General features: G+C 42.4%; 1 long non-coding RNA gene across 1 annotated transcript in view; it reads left to right on the top strand.

Moving 5' to 3' along the window:
- The window catches only part of LOC140106608 (uncharacterized), a 136,462-nt gene that overhangs the window by 6,310 nt on the left and 109,259 nt on the right, over positions 1–20,893 (top strand). The window lies entirely within an intron of this gene.

Raw genomic sequence — 20,893 nt, 5'->3', positions numbered from 1 at the left:
CATCCCGCAGTAACAGCAGCAGCACCTAGTGGCACACATGCCATTTCAGCCAGTCAAGGCTCCAGCACCTCTGCAGAAGGGAGTTGTTTGTCTTTGACATCATCTCCCGGTCTAGATGCTCCTGCTCCTTGCTACCCATGGCGCAGCAGTCTTTGTTAGAGGCGATTACAAAGAGACAACTGTATGCGTCCGGCCATCCTAAGGTGCAGAAGCTGACCGTGCTCTTATCCAAGTTGTTGGTACTGTAGTCCCTCTCTTTCCAAGTCGTGGACGCTGCACCCTTCAGAGAACTAAAGGCTTGTTCTGAACCGAGGTGGAGAGTTCCAAGCCGCAATTTTTTTCCAAATAGGCCAGCCCTTCACAAATATGTAGAACAGAAGGTGGGCCAGTCCTTGAGCTTATTGGTTTCTTCCAAGGTGCACGGCAGCGCGGACGTGTGGAGCTGTAACTACGGTCGGGGCCAATATACGTCCTTTACGGCCCACTGTGGCCAGGAAACTGTGCACGCTCTTCAGCCATTCTTACAAAGCCAAGCACACCCTCCTCAAGTTGCAGCGTCAGAACGGCCTCCCCCAACACAGTCGGATATGCAATGTTTTCACCCGTTGGAATTTCAGCCTCCATATGTTAGACCACCTGTATGAACAGAGAAAAGCCATTAATGATTTTTTGATGATGCAAACGGACCGGAGTACTCCCCTGTGTAACTTTGATGTCAGCCACTGGCAGCACATCCGTGACACCTGCCATTTGCTCAGGCCCTTTGAAGAGGCCAAGTTGTTTGTCAGTCGCCAGGACTGCGGGATGAATAACATCATTCCACTGGAACTCCTGCTGCAAAATCTTTCTGATCAGGGCACTGGAGAAGTGGAGACTACATCTCATGGCCACGTGAGTCCGGTGGGGGCTGAACTTGAGCAGGAGGAAGAGGTCATTGGAGCATGAGCAGAGTCTGGTGAAATCGGTGTTTTTTTTCAATCGGGTGACGAGAGTAGGAGTAGGAGCAGGAGCATCCGGAGGAGGTAGATGACGAGGTAGATGACCCAGAAGCACTGTGGCAGTATACAGTGGAGATGGAGGCCGGGAGTCCCTCAGTCACTTGCGCAGATGGCCTGCGGCATGCTGCTTTGCCTAACTAGTGACAGCCGAATAGTCAACATCCAGCATAGGGATGACTTTTGGCTCTCCACCCTCTTGGACCCTCGCTGCCAGTCAAAAATGGGTGACTTTTTTTCCAGCTGCCAAGAGGGAGAAACAACTGGCGTACTATAGAGATATACTGAAAAGACAGTTGGCCCTCTGCCTTTGTGCGCCATTGTCCATCCTCTGTCAGGTCTGACTGAGGGATTCCTGGCAGTCATCGCTCACATTCTACTGCCACGGCTGCTCTGGGGAGATTGGGGGGTAGAAGCAGTAGCAGCTCAATCAGCAGAAGCTTAAGTCTGGATTCCTTAATTAGCAACTTCCTTCACCCACCTAGTGAGGAGGGTAGCCGTCACCAGCAGCAAGCAGCAGGACATGGAGCAGACCCTGCACCAGCAGGTGGTGGCCTACTTGGACAGCACTTTACCACCCCAGGTAGAGGATCCCTTGGACCACTGGGCAGCCAAACTTGATGCGTGGTCGCAACTTGCGGAGTTTGCAGTAGAGTAGCTATCCTGCCCGGCCATTAGTGTGTCATCAGAGCGGGTGATCAGTGTGGCGGGGGCCATCGTTACCCCCAGGAGAACACCCTTGTCCACCCATAATGTGGAGACTGGCCTTTTTCAAGATGAATCAGGCTTGGATCGGCCTGGATTTCAACTCACTAATGCCTTATGCATCAGATTAGATCAGCCATGACGCATCCCCCAAATGTTGAGAAATGAGTCTGGGTTCTAACTATCTGCCTCAGCCACTATTCTGATTCTGCCACCCACCTGATGCTACACATCTGCTGCCAGTTGCTCCATCTGCCTCCTACCATCTTTACCAGGAACTGGAATTGTCCGCCATCTCCACACTGTATCATTGTGCCACTCTGCGGCCTACTCATGCTGCTGCCAACTGACCACTGTCTCCCTGGAATACCCTATGATTTCCATAATGCTGTTTTCACCCTACACCACTCTATGACGTTGCCACTATGTTTAGTTTTCATTTCATTTGTCAGAAGGAATGAATAGCCTCAGGGTTGATGGGCAAAAGCAGGAGTGGATACAGAACACAGAGGACATGCAAGTATTCCATGTACTGGTCATCTCTGTTTTGGATCCACTCCTGTTCGTTTTTGGCTTTAGCATACTGATAATGGATTATTGACCGATTTGAAAGCAGACACTGACCGATGAAATGAAGGGCAAAATGATCAGTGACGTCAATGCAGAATTACTGCTGACACCCTCTGCGCTATTTTGGGAGGTTTCTACATGGATCCGCGTTTAACAGAAGAGGTTCTGTCATAATCTATGGAATCATCTGATGTCAGTGTAAAAAGAGTGCACTTTTTGATGTTCTAGTGGGATCTTGGCCCTCAGCTCAGTCCTTTCGAGCTGGCACAGACGTGACCTTATCAGGCTGTGTTCCCGCTTCCCATGGAATTGTAGAGTGAAGCGATTCTAAGAGCCGCGGCTGTCATGTGCGTGTCATACTAAAACACAGCATTGTTTGAAGATCAAACCAGGCTCCCTATGCATATTTAAGCATGGCACAACGTTCTACAACACCCTACAGGCTCTCAGCAGCAAGGAATTACCTGTGTTTTTAACGTGATTCGTTACAATTCGTTTCGGGTCGAATCAAATTTTTTTACAAAATTTGGCGAATCGAGTCGAACCGAATTTCAACAAATCCGCCCATTTCTACTGAGCACTTGTGTATCTACTAATCAAAAGGCAGAAATAGTAATAACTGGTTTTGCTACTTTACTGGGATTATGTTTGTTGCTTCCAGCCGGGCTTCCAAACTGCTACTACACCATTCACAGTGCAGTGGCTGCAGAAAAAGGCCCCTTAACATTTGCTATAAAGATTCATTACCAGTTGGTAAGGAGTTAAAATTAAATAGAAAACAATCCATAATAGCAATTCACAATCTGGGGATATAAAAATTTCCAGCCTCCAAGTCAGCGGCGAGCCTAGACTATCTTCTGTAAGTGTTGGATACAGGGTGACACAATTTATTGATGTTTTTGGAAACAAATGATGTGAACCACTGCTCAGATGATTGTGGTTGCTGATTCAGTGTGGACTTTGCTCAGTGTTGTCATTCTGCTTGTTATCTGTGACGAGCACCGCACACACTGAATGCCCATTTATCAGAACTCAGATTCTCTCGTTTGGATACACAGCGAGGTCTGTTGGGACTTGAACAAAGCTAGTTACTGTTCCCTGAAACATCTTTGATACAAGCTGTAATCTGCACTTCTCAAAAACCTCCAATTTCCCAAATTACAATATATTTCTCCTGAGCATGATAGACAGCTGCTTTCTGTCTTGATGCAAAAATCGTTTGTTGTACTGAACTGATGTTTTTATATATTACCAGTGATCATATGACAGCACTACTGAAATGATGCGGTACCCCAGCACTACTACTTGCTAGAACATGGTGTGCAACGGAGAGAAGAAAAAAACAAATATGTGTCTGAAGCCCATGCCCCAACATAATTCCTACATGTATGTACTGTATGGTACATGATGAAATGGTTCTAAAAAGCGATTGCCCCACAAATACCCCCCAAAAAGGGTTGGGCTTATTAGTGATTCCATAAACATAGGTCCTCAAATAGCCCATGGAAGGCCCCTTTCACGCTTGCGTTGCAATGCATTTTTTGATGCATCTACATAGACTTGTATGGTACATTTTTCACATTTTGAGTAGAGCATGGTAAGATTTTAACGCTCGTGTGTGCTTGTTTAAAAAAAAATGGAAGTCTGATAAAAAACCCATTGAAAACAATGCGTCAGAGTGCAATGCAAGTTCTGCGCGTCAAATACGCAAGTGTGAAAGGGGCCTAAATGGTCAACATAAGACATGGCAGTGATTTTGTGTTAAAGCTCTAACTTCTTCAGGATCAGTGGGGTTACTGGAGTTCACTCCTCACAAATCATGTTAAAGATTCTATTTCTTGTTAGTGATATTCTACTTTGGACTTTTTTTTTTTATATTCTGGCTTTTTATTTTTCAACCCCTTACATACTTGTACTTATTAATACTCCTGTTCTTGGGAGTTTTTAGGTCACAACGTGGTTCTGTCATATTTAGGCTACATTCACACTAACGTATGGAGGATGTATATACGGCCGACATACGTCCTCCATAGACGTCAATGGGCGCACGGCGCCCTACGGGAGCGGTACGGTGCCGCACATATGCGGCACCGTACCGCTCCGTACCCGGAAAAAGATAGGACCTGTCCTATCTTTTGCAGTAATACGGCGCCATGCGCCATTACTTCCTATGGAGAGGGGCGGGGGTGAGCTGCGCTCACCTCCTCCTCCTCTCCCCGTGCACTGCCGTTGCCCGGTACGGGCGGGCAACGGCAGTGTGAATATAGCCTTATTTTGCATCTGACTGGCCTCAGCAGTCACATCTGAGCAGGGGTGGGATTAACTTTTTTTTTTTCATTAAATCAGTGTCTGTTATGTCAATCCCTCAGGGGGACATCTGAAAGAGGCTGACAGAGGAAATCCTCCTGTTGACCCCAGCTGTGTGTAACTTGCAGTGCAATTTTCAAGATTTGCATATTGATAAAGGATTCTGAGCCGCTTTTCATATATGACTAAATATACTTTGAGTTGTTAATGGATTCATCTCACTAGTTATCAAAACAGCTCCTCAGGAACATATACATTTATTGCACATTGGATGCTTCCTTTTAATGACATGTGAAACAAACCCTCGCTCGCATCCTGCAGTGGAATCACCAGTTATCACGGCAATCTACAAAACGGCACACACTACACTCGCTCTTTGTCTAATTTCTTATGTCCGCTAATTCCTCATTCGTCAGATTCTTCATCTTTGGAAAAATAGTCTTAACCATTTTTTTTTATCCTTGTCCATTTAAAATATTGTAAAATGATTAAATGTTGTCAGAAATGAATTTTTTTGCTATACTTTCTACTTTTGTTTAGATCCTGCATGAATGGAAGCAACCATTTATGTAAAATATTTAAGCAAAGCAAGTTTCTAGATTTACTTAGTAACTGTAGCCTTCGGTCACTAAAGAAAATAATTTCTCTTTAACCTTGACTACAAGACAAGATTGTTTGTAGTCAGAATCTACTAGTCAGGTATAGATTCTAGTAATACTGTCCCTGTATTAACATGAGATGGGACAGCTAAATCATATTAATCAATTGCTACCAAAACTGTTGTTTAAAAATAACTCGATGTTTATTCAGGAAGAGAGGAGCCCATTTAATGCTTAAAGGAAACCTACCACTTGGAAATGGTCATTCTGACCCACACTAACCTGCACATAAGTGGAGCTGAGCTGGTGTAGGCACATATTTTGGTTAAACATAAAACGAAAAGGATGGATCATAACTATAGATTCTTATCTTTGCTAATAACCCACTCGGTGCTTCTCTCTACGTCACAGCGATTGGGAATTAGCATTCTAGGGGAGGCATGCAGAGTGCCGTCCCCGCCTCCCCCCACCCTCCCTTCTTCGCTTCTGAGAGCCGGTGACGTCACCAAGCCCTCAGGAGCATTAGGGCATGTGCATCACTGTCTCTACTATCGCCAAAGTCTTGTGCTATTGCGAGACTTTGGCGAGGAGACCGACGAAGTCTCGCAATAGCACGAGACTTCAGCGATAGTACGCGCAGCCACCCTGCAAGCCGGCAGCGAGACTTCGGTGGTCTCCTCGTGATAGCACGCGCAGCCGCCATGTGAGCCGGCAATGCGAATGCCCTAATGCTCCTGAAGGCTTGGTGACCTCACCGGCTCTCAGGAGCGAAGGGAGGATGAGGGGAGGCGGGGACGGCACTCTGCATGCCTGCCCTATTATGCTAATGCCCAAGCGCTGTGACGTAGAGAGAAGCGCCGAGTGGGTCTCTCTGTGGGTCCAATCTGTAGGTTTGTTCTTAAGTTGAATTTGTATGTAAGTCTGAACTGTATATTTAATAATTGTAACCCCAGCCAATTTTTTTTTTTGGTTTCTGTGACAATTGGATTTTAAAAATTTTGAGTTGTCAGTTGAGCTATCAAGAACCAGGATTTACAATATAGTTTAATTACAGACACCTTAGGGCTCATTCACACTGCCGTCTGCGGGGCCGTACATGCGGCCGCATGTACGTCCCCATAGACGGCAATAGCGGCACGGCGGGGATCCGGTGCCACACATGTGTGGCACCGATCCGGGACGCACACCGCAAAAAGATAGAGCAAGCTCTATCTTTCGGCGGATGTGCGGCCGTGTGCCGCTATTTCCTATGGAGGGAGGAGGGGTCACCTCCTCCTCACCTCCAACACACGGCGGTATGCCCGCACGGCATTGTATCCTGGGGCTCAAGTACGTTAACAATTACCAGAGGTCGTCTGTAAATGAGGTGTTCTTTAGTAGGGGACCGCCTGTACCTACACACACGTGATGTGTATAGAATTACATAGAGTATCTATTAATGCAAAAAGAAATTACGAAACTGACAGGGAAAATATATGTAATAAAAACCAAGATCCTCTGGAGCAGCTCCAGTGTCTTGGTTGTAGCAGGGGATTCCATACCGCGTACAGATGAATTATCGCCAGCGCTTTCATTTTTTTGTCCCAGACTGGCAGTCTTCATTTTCACTTACTTTATGCTTGAACTCTGTGTCATGCTGAATAATATTGCATAAGATGTTGTGCCTGTAAATTATATGCCCATATGGGCCTGTAATACCAGAGGGCTCCAGTAATATAGAAGACACGTTGTATAATAAATCATTCCAGCCGTAAATCCGACTCGGGAGCTCGGCTGTAACATTTTCTTTTCAGGCCTATTTATAGTTGTTTTGTAATAAATAATTGAGAGCAGTTCACAAAATCATTCTTCCACCTATAGGTGTATTTGATTTAACGATCCATTTACTTTTTTTCTTGGAGACTATTTAACAACTCTATCTCCCCCCACCCCCCTCCCCAAGGGGGTCACAATAAAACCTGTTCAATTGCCACAAAGGATATTTAAATACCTATTATATTTATGCAAAATGTGATCTGGAGGACAAGAAGATACATTTAATTTTCTTGCGCTGTTGAAAAACTGAGTCCTTTTTCAGGATTCTTTGTTCGTTCAATGTTATTTTTTTTTTTGTCACTGGAGGCACAAATATAACCATAAAGTTTGTGCATTTGAAGTAAGTAGCAATTCTAGAAAGTAATTGTTTTCAATGTCAGCAATAGTTTTCTTTTGCCCTTCAGTGTAAAGGATTTTTTTCCAAGGTGTCCAAAATATATTGTTGAATCTTGATTAGGTTGTAGATTGGTGATGGCCAACCATTTGAGCTTGGTGTGCCAAATTTGTAAAAAAAAAAAGACAAGCTCTGGTGGCATGTCATTTCTCGAAAAATCTGTAATTTAGATTTTTCTAGCTCGGAAAACTAAAAGTTATTTTCCCTCAGTATTGCACATGGGTGCACGGCTCGTTACATCACACAGCTCTGATTACTCTGTGATATAACAAGCCGTGACCGTGTGTGATCATGGTCAGATTTCTGTCAACTGGAAGTAAACATAAAAGCAAGCAGCAAGCAGAGATCTAGAAATCTGTGAGGAATTGATACAGAAAGTATATTGGAAAAATTTATCATTTTTCATCATACAAACAATAACATTTAATTTGCTGAAGTGGGAATACCCCTTTAAGATAATGACAACGGTGGGAAACTGTTCTAGTGTTGGCTGGTAGCAAGTCCGCAATATGTTTAGTTCAGATGGGAGCTCTTGCTTCACTGTCTAACTTTTTGCGTGTCAGCGTTACCCCTGACATGCGTGGCATAGGTTAACCATTAACCTATGGCCGGATACTAGACCTGTGGCTTCAGCCTTTGAAGAGTCTATGGAGAAACTGTATTAAATTGGTTTTCCTGCAGTATACTATTTTTGACCTATCCTCTTGAGTCCCCCTCAATTCTAATCTAAACCCGCTAATTCCATTTATGTAATGTCATCACTTTAAGCCCATGGGATTCAAAACCAAAACCCCTAGAGACAAAAGTGCTAGGGGTCACCATAGCACTAAGGGATCTCGCATTGATGCATGGAGTAGTTTGTCCGGAAGATCCAAAGGGCAGGGAGCTGAGACTTAACTCTAAACGGGTAGCATATAGTCCTGCATGTATGTGGAAATGCTGCCAATACTTTGAAAATGTATAATTGTCTTTACTACGTGGAACATACTGTGATACCGGTAGAGGCATATGGGGTTCGTTGGATATAAAAACAACACAGGCAAATCATACCTAGATATCAATCACAAAACAGTACAATGTAAAAACCATTCTGGTGCCCATTTCAGTACACGACTTAGGTTACAGGAGGGATTGATCACCCCTTGGTAAGGAATAATCTATACTTTTAAAAGTTCTTTGCACAAAAAGAAAATAAAAAAGAAAAGGAACAAAGTAGAAAAGAGGTTGAGACTCCACTGGCTTTTTTGTTACAGGTGAGCTCTCCAAGATCGAGCAAGAATGCATCCTGATTTTGGCAAGCGAAGAAGAGATTAGATTAGACAGATATTGAGCCTTTCAAAGGGGGTAATAAATAAAGGTTCAACCCTCAGATCCAGCAAGGGGGAGGCATTGATCTATTTAGAAAACAAGTGATGAAGGAGATGGATGCCCTTATTTACAAAAAGGAGAAATGCAATATGAATAGAGAAGAACATCAGGCGATAGAAAAATTGAAGGAAGATAAGGGAGTGGTGGTAAAACCCGCCGATAAGGGGGGGAACATAGTCATCTTAGTGAGTACTAGAAGTCCGAAGCCCAAAGGCAACTAGGAGACACAAGAACGTATGAAAAGCTAGTGAGGGACCCTACACAGAAATATACAATTCAGCTTAAAACATTTTTAAGGTCACAAGTGGAAAAATTATACCCCCCCCCCCCTTCCCCAAAACCCCCCGGGTCGACCTATTGTGGCAGGTATAGGCTCAATCACTGAGCCACTGTCACAATATGTGGACTGGCTGCTCCGGCCTGTTCTAAAGGACATTCCTTCCTATATAAAAGACACTAACGATTTTTTAGTAGCCCTCAATAAACAGGTTTGGCAAGAGGGTCTGTGGTTGGCCTCTCTACACACGCATACCCCGTGTCAGCATTTTTGCAATCAGAGAAGTTGTAACGAAGGCAGGGAAAGGAGAGGATTACACCAATTTCATTGGTGAAGCGCTCCAATATATTCTGACCCATAATGCATTTATATTCGATGGAGAGTGGTACTTACAAAATGACGGCACAGCTATGGGCACACCAGTATCATGCACATATACCAACATCTTCTTAGCAGTGTTTGAGGACATATACATCTGCAATGATAATAACCCATACATCAAATACATCCAGATGTACAGAAGATTCGTCGATGATGTCATAATATGGTCAGGCACAGCAGAGATGTTTCTGGAGATGGTAGATTACCTTAGTAATATCAACAAGATGAACATGCGATTTACGAGCACTATAAACAGCAAAAAATTAGAGTTTTTAGATGTTCTTATCGAAATCAAAAATAATGAGATCCGTACTTCCATCCATAGAAAAACAACGGCCACTGATGCTCTACTCCACTTTGAGAACCACCACCCGAGACAAGTAAAAACAGCCATTCCATATGGCCAGTTTTTAAGAGCAAAACGTATTAACAACACTGAAGAGGGTTTTGAGGAACAGGCAAAAGATTTAAAAAGAAGGTTTCTAAAAAGAGGTTACCCTGAGGAAACAATAGACCACACATACAAAAAAGTTAGACCAAAAAATCAAAAGGAGTTATTGAGAAATAGAGAGAAAGGGCACAAGGAAAGAGAAGAAAGATTCTCTTTCACGTTTGACTACTCCCCTATGGCGGACACTGTAAAGAAAGTAATCCGTAACAACTGGTATATGATGAGGAGTGATAAGGACCTAGGTGCAGTGGCAGATGAGGGCCCACTCATTAGTTTCCGCAGGGGTAGGACCAGAAGATCTGAGTTGGTTAAGAGTTCATTCAGTAGTAGGATGAAAAACAACTGGCTGCAGTCATGGCCAAAAGTTTTGAGAATGACACAAATATTATATTTTCACATGATCTGTTTCCCTCTGGTTTTTATGTGTGTTTGTCAGATGTTTTTATCACATACAGAAATACAAGTGCAATCATATTATGAGTAACAAAAGCTTTTATTGACAGTAAGATTTAGTTACTGCAGCAAGTCAATATTTGCAGTCTTGACCCTTCTTCTTCAGGACCACTGAATTTCTCCCTGGCATGCTCTCAATCAACTTCTGGACCAAATCCTGACTGACAGCAGCCCATTCTTGCACAATCAATGCTTGCATTTTGTCACAATTTGTTGGTTTTTGATTGTCCACCCGTCTCTTGATGATTGACCATTTAGTTCTCCCCTTTGCTTTATGGCAAGGCGCTCCATCATGCTGGAAAAGGCATTGTTGATCACCAAACTGCTCTTGGACAGTTGGGAGAAGTTGCTCTTGGAGGACATTCTGGTACTATTCTTTATTCATGGATGTGTTTTAAGGCAAGAGTGTGAGAGAGACAATTCCCTTGGCTGAGAAGCAACCCCACACGTGAATGGTTGCAAAATGCTTTACAGTTGGCATGAGACAAGACTGGTGATATTGCTCACCTTGTCTTCTCCGAACAAACTGTTTTTCCAGATGTTCCAAACAATCGGAAAGGGGATTCATCAGAGAAAATGACTTTCCCCCAGTCCTCAGCAGTCCACTCCCTGTACCTTTTTGCATAATATCAGTCTGTCCCTGATGTTTTTTCTGGAGAGAAGTGGCTTCTTTGCTGCCCTCCTTGACACCAGGCCTTGCTCCAAGACTCTCCACCTCACAGTGCGTGCAGATGCACTCACACCTGCCTGCTGCCTTTCCCGAGCAAGCTCTGCATTGCTGGTAGCCCGATCCCAAAGCTGAAACACTTTTAGAGACGGTCCTGGCACTTGCTGGTCCTTCTTGGGCGCCCTGGAGCCTTTTTGGCAACAATGGAACCTCTCTCCTTGAATTCCTTGATGATGTGATAGATTGTTGACTTAGGTGCAATCTTTCCAGCTGAGATCCTCTTCCCTGTTAGGCCTGTTTTGTGCAGTGCAATGATGACTGCATGTGTTTCTTTAGAGATACCCATGGTTAACAGAAGAGAAACAATGATGCCAAGCACCAGTCTCCTTTTAAAGTGTCCAGTGGAGTGATACTTAATCATGACAGATTGATCTCCAGCCCTGTCCTCACCAACACCCACACCTGTGTTACTGGAGCAATCGCTGAAACCATGTTAGCTGCAGCCTTTTAAGGCAGGCCATGAAGTTGAAATGTGTTTTTGGGGAAAAAGTTCATTTTTTTATTCAAATATTGACTTTGTTGTTAAGCTGATCACTCTTTATAACATTCTGGTGTATATGCATATGGCCATTATAAAACCCGATGCAGTAGACTTTGTAAAAATTAACATTTATATAATTCGCAAGACTTTTGGCCATGACTGTAGAGAGCAATGCCCCTTTGGGGAATTTCAGATGTGGACATTGTAGTTGCTGCTCTTTCAATATGGGAGGGAAGGTGGTTGAAATAGGAGGTCATGAGATAAACTTAAAGAACTTCATCAACTGCAAAACCCAGTATAGAGTTTGCCGGATAGGACTTAAGGCTTTCCCCTGTGATCCAATACAGCCCAGGACGTGCCATGCTCAGTGCTATTTTAAAGAAACATCCTTGGCTGCCAGGACTACAGGAGGAGCAAGAAGTTGTGGATAGAGATTGATTGGAGCTCTTGCTCTGTTACCTGATCCTTCCTTTTCAGGGGACCTTGGCCGGAAGCTACAATCCAAATTTCTCTATCACCTTTCAATTGTATTGGTGAACTCAGGACGCCAATACAACAAAAACCTGTGATACAGCATGGTCCAATAAATTACTGCTTAAATTGTCATGTTGGCACTTTGCGACATATACGTGGGTTATGGTTGTATCTTGGGCACTCGGTCTCCAAAAGGTTTGCCATCACTGTCCTATGGGATCTTGTGTGCTCTTAGAGAGCAGTTTTATAGGGTGAGCTTGCCCTGATAGTCATTGGTGTGATCTAAGTTATAGCGACGTGGGTCATGATACCTGTGGCGCATAAAAGGGTTCGGCTTTTTAATCACTGCACATAGAGGCTGGAAGAAGCACCGAGTGGCGTGAAACGGCTGTTGCCTCTTACAGGAGTTCTGCTTGCACCTTCCTCCCATATATGTACACTCTGTGAGTATGTCTTCATTTAAATAAAGAAGGAACACTTGAAGCTACTGAAGATCGGTGAGTGCCATCCATTTCTTTATCTTACATCATCTGACTATTACGACTGATCTATATCTGAGGACTTGAGCACCACCTGAGGCAGTACTGTGATCTCCACACACAGTCCCCCGCTGAATATAAGAAAAGAAGCATATGCCCGGATTAGACACCAGGTAGTGCCGTTGGACTCTTTTATATCTTTTTTTTTTTTTAATGACCGTGTAATAGTTCCACTACAGCAATGTACAAGACATACAGTAAGGCAGCCTTGTTGCAATAAATTCCCCACTAGTATTTTATAACCAAATATATCTTTTTTTTTTTTCATATTGGGCTGGGATCACATCAACTTTGGAGGTTTCTGTTCTGTGAAAGGAGCAAAACAATGGAAAAAAAATTACTAATACAAAAGACCATACGATTAGCAATTATCCATCAGGTTGTTGTATGATGACATCCATCAGTTGCATTGAACTGAAAAAATAACAGTCTCTGCAAAATTGTGTGTTAAAAACAACAGAAACAAGACTGTGTAAAGTATTTTTTTTTTACTTGGTATATTTGTTCTCTGGGTATCATGATGTCCTATGTTCATTCAGTTATGGAATAGAATAATAGACACATTGACCCTTCTATTCACCATCCATTCCCATTGATTTGCATTTCTGAAGGTTTTCCTAAGGACCTGTGGGTGGTTTGGTGTGCCAAATCCACCTGTTTCCTCTTTTTAAGTTCACAACAAGATATATTCTTTGCACTTTCATCTTACAGAACTGTCCATGATGACAGATGTGAAGGGAATCTCTTCCATTTATATACATCAACCTGGCTTTATCAGTACCAGTACTGCTGTACAGATAGATAGGGTTAGTAGTACTAATATGTGCACATATGTACAGGATAAGAGTAGTAGTACTGAGATGTGCACATATATATAGCATAGGAGTAGTAATACTTTGATGCGACCATTTATACAGGATAAGAGTAGTAGCAGTACAAAGCTGTGCCCATATATACGATATACCGTAGTAGTGATGTTCTGTGCCCATGTATATAGGATAACAGCAGTAATACTGTAATATCCATATGTACAGGGTAGGAGTAGTAGTGCAGTACTGTGCCCATATTTATATGGAATAGGAATAGTAGTACTATGTGGTGTCAATACATTCAGGATATTATTAGTAGTAGTGTGTTGTGTCCATATACAGGTGGTCCCCTACTTAAGGACACCCAACTTACAGACGAACCCCTCTGCCCACTGTGACCTCTTTTGAAGCTCTCTGAATGCTTTACTATGGTCCCAGACTACAATAATCAGCTGTAAGGTGTCTGTAATGAAGCTTTACTTATAATCCTTGGTCCGATTACAGCAAAAATGTTGAAACTCTAATTGTCACTGGGGCAAAAAAAAAAATTGCCTCGAACTACAATTCTAAAATATACAGTGTCGACTTACATACAAATTCAACTTAAGAACACTGCTTGTATACAGGATAGGAATTATAGTGCTATGCTACTTCTTACTGTATCCCTTTTCCCTTCTAGACAATATTAACCTCCGTGAAGTCAAAGGGGTCACAGCAGTCAAAGGGATGCCCCACAGTGTAGCTAGAAGTTAAAGGGATTCCCTCCCCTTCTCCAGAGTACTAAAGTCCCTGAGATTCCCCACCTCCATATAGCGAGCCGGTTACAGGGACGCCCCCGGGAGTAGTCAGCCGGTTACAGGGACGCCCCCGGGAGTAGTCAGCCGGTTACAGGGACGCCCCCGGGAGTAGTCAGCCGGTTACAGGGACGCCCCCGGGAGTAGTCAGCCGGTTACAGGGACGCCCCCCGGGAGTAGTCAGCCGGTTACAGGGACGCCCCCCGGGAGTAGTCAGCCGGTTACAGGGACGCCCCCGGGAGTAGTCAGCCGGTTACAGGGACGCCCCCGGGAGTAGTCAGCCGGTTACAGGGACGCCCCCGGGAGTAGTCAGCCGGTTACAGGGACGCCCCCGGGAGTAGTCAGCCGGTTACAGGGACGCCCCCGGGAGTAGTCAGACGGTTACAGGGACACACGCTTCTTCTCCCTACCAGATAAAAGCTGGTGGCAGGAGAGACCTTGTTTTGATGCAGGAAGCATGTATCAGTTGCATGCTTCTTACATCACTAAAGATCGAGTGAAAAGTTTTTTTTTTTTTTTTTTTCCCAGTTTATAGTGATTTTTTTCAGTTTTCCTTGTTTAATAAATTCACAAAAATATCTACATTTATTTTTTGTTGTTGAGATGAGCCTCAAATCGTACATTAATGAGCGCGCAAAAAAAAGAACTTTGTTTCATTGACTGCAATGAAACAAAGAGCGAAATTTTAGAGAAAATCTACCGTTTGTTTTTCTGCATCGTGAACTAAACATACATTGAGAATGCTCTAGCGACACAGATGCAGAAACATATTTTGTTTTAATCCCTGAATTGAGTGGTTTTACTCAAAAAAAACTATTATAATATTCAATATCTTGGGAAAGCTGGGTCCAGAATGGCTGCAATACATAAACACATTACTTCCACATACACAGGAGCTGACCGAACTGTCCAGTCAGGACTAATCAACCTGAACAGGATGACACATACACAGCAGCTGGGGGATGGTGGAGCGCTTGATTACCTCTGCCTGTCTGGGACAACACAAAGAAGACAGTTTTCTCGGCTTATGCTGGGCAGGACAAGGCTGAAGCAGTGCATAATTAGGGTAAAAGGAGAAGCGCGGAGCGACAGAGCCTCATTATCATAATTGTATAATTTTTTTTCACCAAAACCACTCAGTTCAGAGATTATACAAAATATGTTTCTGCATCAGTGTAGCTACAGCATTCTCAAGGTATGTTTGGTTCATAATGCATAAAAACAAATGGTAGATTTCCTTTAAAGGGGTTTGAATACTTTGGGTGCTCACTGCATAATGGATGGTTCCCACATGTGCACCAACAAAACTAAATCCCGACAAGTGATGTGTATTACCGCATATACCCTTATTGATTGTACTTTATGCTACCGGATAAAGGAAATCCAGCAGCAAGTGGAAGCTCCAAGCTCCATGTGTCTCAGTCCTCAGTCTGCATGTCCAAATAGGTGAATACTGAGAAACAATAGGGTGAATAATTTGCAATTTTTTTTTTGTTGGATCATTGTCTTTTTTTTTTTTTTTAATTCCACTTTTTTTTTCTCCTTTTGTTTAACTGATGGCCATGTAATTAAAGAAACACCGCCATGTGAGCTTTGTGAGAATAGATTAGCTAGAACCCTTGTACTGAAGAAAGAATTGTCTGTTGTTAAAGGAAATGTATTAAATAATTCACTGGAGCGGTAAAGAGTGAAGATTGCACATCTCTACGCAGCTTATCATGGAGGAAATGCCAGTGCTCCGCTTTAGTGCAGGTCAATTTGCTAGTCCCAGTCTTCTCGTCCCAGTCATTATTTTCAGCACATCATTTGAAGATGAGGGATGTTCGTACCGTTTGTAACACTGAGTTATTTTTATAGCTATAAAAAAATAAAAAAAATCGCAGTGAACAGTACCCAAGAAGTAATCACAAGCTGTCAAGGATCAACTTGGATTGCAATTAAATATATGGAGCTGAAGAAACATCTCTTGTGACCGAATTGTGTGTGTTTAAAAAGAAAGCGATAGAATTAGGATTCCCGCTGTCAATTTACTCGGCTCAAATGGTAATAGACAAGAATATTATCAAGTACAAACCAAATGGCCTCTTTTGATTCTAGATGTAATCCAGGTTATTACTTGTATCGTATTCACAGCCTGGTAACATGATCATTCAATATACTGCGACGCAGAGCAAATTTGTTCTCATTTGTTAGCAATTTCTTGGAGGAGAATTCTTTTCCTATTATTGCAATCTTGCGAGATTTGATTAATACATTTTCCCGTATTAGGTTCTCTTTCTTCTGTGGCATTTAACTGTATAATTCTATGGGTTCAATAATGAAACATGTCCTGGGTAAGCTGGTTTGTTAACCAAAGGTTTCTAAGCAGGAATCCAATGAACTATTCTAGGGATAAGGGATGCCTGGTAATCAATGGGGGGGTCACAATGATGGCACTTCCACTGATTGTGAAATTGAGGGTCGGAAGCATCCCCAAATAAAATGAATACATTCCGTTCTAGGCTGTTTGCATTGGCAGTTAGTTGCCTTTACCGTAACCAACTACTGAACTGTACTGTTTTTTTAGGGGTTGTTTTTTTCACCTGAACCAGCATGAAAACTCTTTTCACATCCTCGTTGAAAGCTTCTCATCTATATTTTATACATCTTCGTATTCTAGTTTCTATCTCATTCCTCTTATTTATTTTTCTTCTCTTTTTTTTTATTTATTTCTAAGCTCTGGATTAGTCTTTGTAATTCGGTTACCTTTTTCCTCTATTGCCGTCACTGTCATTTAAGCAGTCTGTAGGTTAAAACTCATCATGAATCTTTTTCTCCTTGTTCAAAGGTCACATAAGTTGTTCATCTTTTACTGACCAAAGCTTGGATGTACAAATACTTTTGTTTTCTGTTTGGTGTGTCGTTCCCCCGCTGCCTTTCCCTCAGAGTAACAAGATTTGTATAATCTCTGTAATAAAGGTAATCATTGTAACAAGATTTTGCGGCAGCCTTCAAAGAAGGTTTGACATGTCTATCATCTTTTCTTACTGTTTCTCAGAAGCATTTTGTCACCAGCTTCGCTTTTTGTATGTAGAGAATAAGCTATAAATCGAAAACAGACATCAAATGTTTTGTTCAGCTGAGCAAAAATGTAAAATGTAGAACGTTTTCATTTTTTTGTAATAATGTCCTAAAAAGGAAACTAAAATGTATACTAGTTATACCTTTGGTATTAAGTTTTTGTTCTCTCTTCATGGACCCCCGAACAAGCTAAGTTTTGAGGTTTCCATTGTTGTTGTATAACTGATTTTGGTTTGGTTTCCTCAAATCAAAAATTTGAGAGTGCTTGTTGGGGTGAATTGGGTTGTGTGTCACTTCTAGAAAAATCTATAATTTAGTGTTTTTTGGAGCTCTAATAACAAAAGGTTATATTATCCCCTCGCCACGACAGCACCACTGAGAGAGAGAGTGGTCCGCCCCCAGGGACAGGAATCCCAGCCCTTTAAAAGTCTGTACCACCACCTCCTTCTCAGTATGGTTTCCTGACCATGCGGGAGACCCAGTGGGATCCTCAGTGAGGATCCCTGAAGTACCTCTGGTGGGCTATATGTAGCTCAGGAGAGGCCAGGAGTTCCCTGGTTCCTTTCCCTAGGTTGGGACACCACCCTCTTTGTGGCTTACCCAATGAGGCGCTGTGGTGGAGCAGGGTGCCGATGGCCACAGATTGGTGCGCTTGCCTGGGAGCTGGGGGAGGACATTGTATAGGCGTAGAGTATTAGTAGAGTGTGAGACAAAATTGAGGGAGTACAAGGCACTACTGGCAGGGTTCATATCCAATATTGAGGGCTCAGTGGCATCCAATCCAATACAGCTGGCACCCATTAAGGTTTGATTACAGCGTGCTGCCTGGACTTTCTTTTTGTATATAGTGCAGTAGATATGTAAAAAATTTATTCAAAACTAAAATCCTGTCATGCCAATTTGAGTCTCTGAACCACTCAAAGGTCCTTATGGATTGGTGGTTTAATGTCCCAAATCACCCATTACGTTTTTTTTTTTATTATTTTATATACGGGCGTATGAACTTTTTATATTCACATCCACCCTCGGTCTTTTCAGTGCCTGCTCATTGTAACAAGTGAAGCCTTTGTAGTACACCCCGGCTTCACTGTGCAAGCAATGTAAGTACAGTGCATGCGCAATGAGGCTGGGGCATTATCCTGGCCTCATCTGCTACATCGTGAAAGGAGGCTCTAGATCTTCAGTATAAAAGTTTTTTTTTTGTTCTTTTATTTTTCTCCACACAGCCCTCAGACAGGTAGATTTGGGACCCTAAAACACAGGTCCTCTTTACATTCTAGGCTATAATGTTAAATGTAAATGGAATCACTTTAGATACAAAAAGGCTGATTTAAGTATTGTAATAATTGTGCATTTTAAACATTGCAAATGTATTACAGTTGGTGTAATGAACTTCACACGTGCAAAGAAGGGAAAAGGTTCAAAAATTTGAATCCTACCCATGGAGTAATCTATTGCACCTTTAACTGACTAATGCCACAGGATTTGGTCCTGTACAGATAATTAACGATTCCCGCAATAAGTCATTGCCCAGGTGCAGGACAAATTTAGGATATGCCTACAAAGGCATCCCAGATTGTTGCTCTTCAACTGTGATGGCTTAGATTTCACTTTTGCCTTTAGCACTACATGTATATTTTTTGGCATCTAAGTGCTGGATATTAACAAAATGGTTGCAACCCTTAGTTCTACAAAAAGTCTTGCTCATCGCAATATATATTCAACAAGAGAGTATCGAAGTACTATAAAGATACCATGGCGGAAAATTTTTTTGATAATTGGGGAGGTTTTGTTTCTCAAGTGTCCAGAAAATAGTCTACGGGAATAATTCGTCATGTTGTTCATGTGTATTCTTTTCAGCAATGCACATGGAATAATGTAAAGATGCATCACCAAAGTTTTCAATAATCCAATAGAGTCCATAGATATACAATAGTCCACACTGACTTCTCGTGGCTCACAGAGACGCCATATGCCTTGACAAGTAATGACATTTTGGAGAATTCCCCTCCTTCCTCAGGACGCATCCTCCGAGAAGTCTACTAGTCAAGCCATCTAATGTTAATCTTCCATTAAATGTCGGCTGCTTATCCCAGGAAGAGGTTCTACGTCGCCTCAACACCACTAAAATAGCCAAATCACTAGGCCCAAATGGAAAACGCCCCCAGGTACTGATAGAATTGTGTGCTGTGAGTTTAACTTACAAAAAATATTTGAGGTGTTTTATTAGAGATGCTTTCCTATAGTATCTCACTGTGCATAACCTTGCAACCTAGCATCAGCATAGGTTTATGAGGGATTGATCCTGCCAGACTAATATGATTGGTAAGGTGGTAAGTTTTGGACCCGCGGGAGGCTCTGGATGTTGTGTATCTCGACTTTTCCAAGGTATTTGATACAGTACTACATAAAAGGTTGCTACATAAAATGAGACTGCTGAGACTAGGGAAAAATCTGTGTGTTTGAGTAATCAAATAAATCGACCAATAGTCACCCGGCTTGCAACCACAAAACCCTTTATTCACCAGGGCTAGAATAAGTGGTCAAAATGTAATCTTTACTGTATTTCTCATTAAGAACAGTATTGTGAAAATAATTAACACAGACAGTAACTGAACTCGTGGTGTTCGGGGGTTCGGAGATACTCTCCTCTATTCAACACAGTATTCTGATCTAGGAGGGTTTGATCACTCCCCCCCCCCCCTACTTGGCGATCCTATATTGTAAAATAACAAGTTGCTGGTTATCCCTATTAGCCCTGTATTATAGAGCCTTTTAATCTTATCACGGTCTATTGATCCCTAGAACATAACCTTTCTAATGGTCCCTAGAGATTCATAACACATGCGTACTACTGTCTGCTGGCAAACACATCAGCTAAGCCTACCCGACATGTTTCGCCTACACTGGAGTCCTCTGGTTTAGGGCTGACTGCCACATGATTGATGTCTATTTAAAGTTAATATAACCTACCCATCTATGGTCATCAGCCTGCGTCATAAAGAGCACAGCTCGAGTACTTTAAGATTTTACAAAGAAGTAATGTTTATAAAATAAAAGTGGGTAGATGGTATGACCCACCACATCATACCTGGCACCGGATCTTTACATCTCCAGGTGGGTGGCAGTTCATTAACTTCATATGACCTTGTTGCACTCGATTCGGCGTCTGGAGCATGCACAGTTCCAAGTTTTGTGCTGCACTATAGCAGCCTATCAGCATTTTGAAAAAGATAAAAAAGTTCAATAAAAAGTGATCAAAAGGTTGTACAGCCCTAAAAATGCGAGCATTGAAAACGTCATCAAGTAGCAAAAAATGACACCACCCGCAGCTCTGTACACCAAAGTATGAAAAAGTTACCAGTGACAGAAATGGAAAAATCTGGAAAAATTTTTTTGTAGAGGAGGTTTTAATTATTGTAAATGTATAAACCCAAAGAATAAAGTAGACGTATCATTTGTGGTGCACAGTGAAAGCTGTAAATTCCAAGCCCACAAAAAAACATTGCAAATGTGGGTTTTTACCAATTTCACTGCATTTGGAACTTTTTTACCACTTCCCAGTACACGGCATGGAAGAATAAATAATATCTCTGTGAAGTGCAGTTTGTAACGCAGAAAACAAGCTGCCACACAGCTCTTTATGTGTAAAATTAGCCCCAAGTGGTATACAGCCAGTCTGCCCCCTGTATGT

The sequence above is a fragment of the Engystomops pustulosus genome, chromosome 11, assembly GCF_040894005.1.
Source record: "Engystomops pustulosus chromosome 11, aEngPut4.maternal, whole genome shotgun sequence".
Lineage (NCBI taxonomy): Eukaryota > Metazoa > Chordata > Amphibia > Anura > Leptodactylidae > Engystomops > Engystomops pustulosus.
The sequence above is the reverse complement of the archived record's forward strand: the minus strand, read 5'-3'. Positions and strand labels throughout refer to the sequence as shown.